The sequence below is a fragment of the Miniopterus natalensis genome, chromosome 7 (genome assembly GCF_054644295.1).
Source record: "Miniopterus natalensis isolate mMinNat1 chromosome 7, mMinNat1.hap1, whole genome shotgun sequence".
Classification (NCBI taxonomy): domain Eukaryota; kingdom Metazoa; phylum Chordata; class Mammalia; order Chiroptera; family Miniopteridae; genus Miniopterus; species Miniopterus natalensis.
Window position 1 is genome coordinate 74,204,934 of NC_142087.1, and position 6,180 is coordinate 74,211,113.

Sequence of the window (6,180 nt, forward strand, 5' to 3'; positions counted from 1 at the left end):
GTTCCCCTCCCTCCCCCCAAACACTGACTTTCTCCATAGTTTTGCCTTTCCCAAAATGTCATATACATAGTTGGAATGGGCCAGTATACTCTTTTCAGGTTGGCTTCTTTCACTTTACGCATTTAAGCTTCCTCCATGTCTTTTCGTGGCTGATAGCTCATTTCTTTTCCTACTTTTAATAGATACAATAAATAATAATAAGTATAATTTTTAGATAAAAATCAACTTCTCACAGGTCTTTTAATGAGCTTTGCATGTTCCCATTCCTTGTTACAAATACATATAATTTATATTCTGGGGAGGAACACGCAGAATTTAGCATAACTTACTTAATAGTCATAGTTTCTTCCCTCTTCTTCCTAAAGAAAAATAAATACTTCTTTTATTACTTGGCAAGAGTCAAGAAGTCTTCATGCCCTTGGAAGAGAATATGACTGACAGTCTCTAGATACAAATAGAGAAAAATAAATCTAAGTGACCCACTCCTGAACCCCAGCCAGCCCCATGGCTAACCTATACCTCTAACTACTTACTATTCCTTGGTTATACAAAATGAAAGTTCAGAGTCGTTTTCAAGAACAAACACTGTTAAATCTTCATAGTGTTGTTTTTCTTTTCTCTCTTTTTCTTTCTTCTGTGTTTCTAGTTTTAATTAGTTGCTATCACTCTAACACTTACATAATAATCTGGGTTTGTATCATCTCTTTAAAAATGAGGCAGATTTGGCCCAGCCAGTGTAGCTCAGCGGTTGAGCATCGATCTATGATCCAGGAGATCGCTGTTTGATTCCCGGTCAGGACACATGCCTGGGTTGTGGAGTTGATCCCCAGTTGGGGGAGTGCAGCAGGCAGCCGATCACTGATGACTCTCTCATCATTGATGTTTCTCTCTCTCTTCCTCTCCCTTCCTCTTGGAAATCAATAAAGATATTTTAAAAATGAAATAAAATTAAATTAAAATGAGGCAAATTTAGCTGCACAGAGCCTGTGAGTCACAGCTGCTCCCTGAAGATAGACATATTCTTTTCATTTTACCATAGACCCAACCTCCCACATATCTCGTTTATGTTACTTTCCTGTTTGTGTTGACATTTAAGCGTGCAATGCCTGGCCTACTGTGTAACTGCATGGAGCGAAGGCTGGTCTATGGAGCTGAAAACTCATCAGAAAGACGAAGATGTAAATGTAATAGAGGAAGAATGTAAATGTGATAGAGGAAGAAAAGGTACATGGTATTATGGGATCCTTTATTAGCATCCTGAAGCATTGTAGCTGTAGCAAAGATTTAAAGGAAATGAAGGTGGTAACCAGGCAAAAGTCATGTGGGAAGTGTTATAAGTAGTCCAAGTAGGGTGGAAAGCATGTACAAAAACCTGTGGCAGGACAGCATGTGGCCCAGGCTCTGGTTACTATTGCTAAAAAGCAAGTCACTCCCAAATTTAGTGGCTTAAAAGAATGGCAATAATTTAATTATCTGTCACAGATGTGGGTCAGGAATTCAGAAAGAGTTTGGCTAGGTTCTTCCACCTTAGCGTCTCTGATAGGGAGCTGGACCACTGGGGGATAGAGCACCTGGGCACTGACTGGGTGCCTTTGGCCTATCCATGTGGTCTCTGCATGGGCTACTTTGAGCTTCCTCACAGCATGGCAGCTTCAGGGCCCTCTAGTTGTTATTCAGAATAGTCAAACAATACTTAAGCTGCAGTAGAATGGCAGTTGAAGATTTCGAGAGTGAGTATCCCAAAGAGCAGGGCAGAACCTCACTGCATTGCCTTATGTGACTTAGTCTTGGATGTCCCATAGAGCCTTGTCAACTGTAGTTTACTGGCTACAAGCAAGACACAAGCCTGTCCAGATCCAATGGTAGGGGAATTAGACTCTACCTCCTGATGGGGGAGTGGAAATTGCAGGCTTGGAACTCAGAGGGAAGGAAGGGCTGGAGACAAAACATGTGAGTATCATTTGGAGGTAATTAAAGCCCTGGGTGTGGTCATTAGTGGATGTTAACACCTGACAAATTATTTCTGTTCCACTCTCATAGCCCTTAACACAACTTTGCAACCTTTTAATTATTCAATTATTTGCTGAGCTTGCTCTGTTTTGCTAGGACTATGTGATCAACTTCCATGAGGGCAGGCACTCAAGCTATCTTAGTCACTATGGTGTCTGTGGCCCCTAATACAGCGCCTGGTACACACAAATTTCCACTAACTGTTGATGAATCATAGCCTCTCTTATCTTTGCTGGAGTCCCTAAAAAACAAGGAACACCTGTCGGATTGATTGGTGCATGTCAAGGTCACCTATACTATGTGTTGCAAGAGAAGACAAAGTTGAGAACTACCTACTAGTCAAGATTATTTGTGGCAGACTGCTCCCCTAAGGCTGTTTCAGAATCTTACGGTGACAACAGAAGATATAATGAATAAAAAAAGATATAATGGAAGACCCCCATTTAGAAGGCAATTAAAAAAATTCCTAGGAATAGCCATAGCCAGTTTGGTTCAGCGGTTAAAGCGTTGGTCCGAAGACTGAAGAGTCCTGGGTTCGATTTTGGCTAAGGGCACGTACCTCAGTTGTGGGCTCGATTCCAAGCCCCAGTTGGGGCACATGTGGGAGGCAACCAATCGATGTTTATCTCTCTGAAAAGCAATGGGGAAAAAATATATATCCTAGGGTGAGGATTAAAATAAATAAATAATAACTCCTAGGAATAAACTTTATAGTAATGATGCACAATTTATGTGAAGAAAAATTTTTAATTCTACAGAAGGACACAGAAAAAGACTTGAATAGAAACATAAGTTATGTTCTTGCCTAGCAAGACTGAATCATTAAGATAGACATTTGATGAGACCCCAATAAAAACACAAACAGGATTTTGTTTTGGAATTAGATGAACCATGTCTAAAATTCTTATGAAAAAGTTAACAAGAAAATATTTCTGAAAATGCCTAAACAAGTAGTAAACATACTATAAAATCTTACTAATTAAAATTGTTAGGTACTAGTGCCCAATTCCACAAATCAGTAGAAGACAAGAGAAATTCCCAAATAGACAAAAACACAAAATACTAAATACTTTATTTGGTATTCAATAAAGGTGGCATTTCAAATTGGTGAAAATAAGACGGATTTCATTCAATAAATGGTTTGAGAGAGTTATGTAGCCTCTATGGAATAAAAAAAGCAAAGTTAAATCCATACTTCATATCTTATACCTGGGAAAATGCCATAATGGATCAAGGATTTAAATGGAAAGAAGGAAATCATAAAAAGATGGTAAGAATCACTAATTCCTTATAACCCTGATGGATAAGACCCTTTTAACTATATGTGGACTGCAACTAGTGCCCATTTATAAACTGCTTATTACCTGCTCAGTACAATATAAGTACAGAAAATTAGTATAAGCTTTCAGAAAGTTTTCTAGCAAAATAACATTGCCACATTTTATTGTATTTTAACAAAAGTACCAGTCTGCAATGGATTGGAAATTTAAAACACTGGTCCAGGGGGGTGGGGCAGATGAGCAGGAGAGGGGACCAATGGAGGGGGGGGAGAGACATCTGTAATACTTTCAACAATAAAGATAAATTAAAAAAATAAATAAATAAATAAAAGCCCTGGAATAAAAAAACAAAACAAAATGCTTCTCCTTCACTAAAGGTAGTGTACTTGCAGTACCACTCCAAGGTCCTGGATGAGTTGGACATGGTTTCTGCCCTCCAGAGCTCAGGTAAGGATGGAGGGAGCCAGAGTTGACATAAGGTCTATTTGAGTTGAGCAAACACTGACATACAGACTTGATATACATCTGAAAATGATCAAAAACACAAAAAGACATTCAATCGTTTATTCATCATTTTCTGAATGCCTACTTCGTGCCAAGCACTGTACTAAGCACTAGGGATACAGCAGTGAACAAAATAGATAAGGCCCTCATCCTGGATGGAGCTCACATCCAGTAAGATAGACTATAAAAAAGTTCACCAAATAAATAAATACAATGATCTCAAAGAATATAATGCTCCTTCCTAAATGCTATAAGGAAATAAAAAGGCATGGGATAGAGATTGGTTGTAGGATGGGCACTGCTGGTTTACAAGCTGGTCAGAGAAGTACTCTCCAAAGAGGTGCCATCTGAGCTGAAACCTGGGGATGGGCAAGAGCCAGACATGAATTGAGTGGAGAAAACAGCATTCCAGGCAGAGGGAAGTCAGTGCAAAGGTCTTAAGGTGAGAGGGACATTGGCTTGTGTAACAGGAAGAAGGCCAGCATGGCTGGAGTGTAGGAAACAAGAGAGAGCAGCAGCAGAAGCTGTAGGAGTAAGGAGGGGTTAGACCATGTTGCCCACACAAAGGAGTCAGGACTTCATTCTAAGTGCACTGCAGTGTTTAAGTAGGAAACCAAGGCAATATGATTTGGGTTTTTCAAAGATCTCTCTGTTGAGTGGAGAATAGATTGTAGGGAGGCAAGAGTAGAATCAGGGAGATCAGTGGGTAGTGCAGATGCCTAGTTGAGAGAATAGTGACTTGAACTAGCTGTTAGCCTCAGAGGTGACGAGTAGTGGACTGAAGGTGAGTCAGATCAAGCCTCTGCTGTCCACTGTCTGGAATAAGGGATTTCACTTGGGATGACTGGGTGGACTTCAGAAGGCTGATGAGGTCCCTGTAATTGTATCACAAAATTTGTGTTTACATGCTAATGAGAGAGTTTTGTATTTATGACAGTTATACCTTGCTTTAGGATCTATAGGTAAAGAAATAATTGGTCTAGGACAGTGATTTTCAACCAGTGTGCCACGAGAATTTTTAAAACATGCAATACCTGACTAGCCAGGGGTACAGACCTCCTTTCCCTAGGATTTTCAAATGAAAAAAATGACGACAGCCCTGGCTGGTGTGGCTCAATTGGGTGGGCATGGTCCTGCACACCAAAAGGTTGCCAGTTCGATTCCTGGTCAGGGCACATGCCCAGATTACAGGCTCAATCCCTGGTAGGGGGCGTGCTGTAGGCAGCCGATTGATGTTTCACTCTCACATCTAAGTTTCTCTCTCCCTCTCCCTCCCTTACTCTCTCACTAAAAAATCAATTAAAAGATTTATATATGTATATAATGTGTATATATATATATGTATGTATTTTATTTATTTTTTGTTAATCCTCAGGGAAGTGTATTTTTTCCATTGATTTTTAGATTGAGTGGAAGGGAGGGAGTAAGGGGGAGAGAGAGAAACATGGATGTGAGACACATTGATTGGTTGCCTCCTGCACACACCCTGACGGGGCTGGGGACTGAACCTGCAACGCAGGTCTGTGCCCTTTATCAGGAATTGAACTCACAACCCTTCAATGTGCATGCCAACGCTCTAAGCACTGAGCCATACCCACCAGGGCAATAAAAATATTTTTTTAAAATGACAACAGTCAACACAATTAATAGCTGTCTGGTGTGAATGTCATATCTTGAACCATAAATATATAGGTCATATAATAGAGTTGCATCTTATTGGTCACATCACATAAGGTTGCATCACATGGGTTAAATCTTGGTACCAGAAATTCTTATATACAAGTATAGGCACCTAATTTTTCATTTTGCCCGGCTGGCTCAGTGGTTGAACATCAACCTATGATCCAGGGGATCGTGGTTCGATTCCCAGTCAGGGCACATGCCCGGGTTTCGGGCTCGATCCCCAGTAAGGGGTGTGCAGGAGGCAGCTGATCAATGACTCTCTCATAATTGATGTTTCTCTCTCTCTCTCCCTCTCCCTTCCTCTCTCTGAAATCAATAAAAATATTTTTAAAAATATATATATTTTTAAAAGTCACTTTGGAGCAAAAAGGGTAGGTAATTACTCTTATTTTTTTGTAAATAAATCAAAATTATACTTTTTTTGTCAGATCAGGAAAAATATGTTTTTTGGTGTGATGCAGAATTTTAGTGATTAGTTTAAGTGTGCCATGAGATGAAAAAGGTTGAAAATCACCGATCTAGGACATAACACTCAATAAAGTGACAGTAGGTGTTCTTCATTTACAAGACTCTGTGTGTGAAACCGGTGTATGAAACTTGTCACCATCACAACCACCATTAAAAGAGATTGAGGCCATAATAAAAAAATTTAAAAAGGGAAATAATAAGTGTTGGCAAGGATGTGGAGAAACAGGAACCTTTG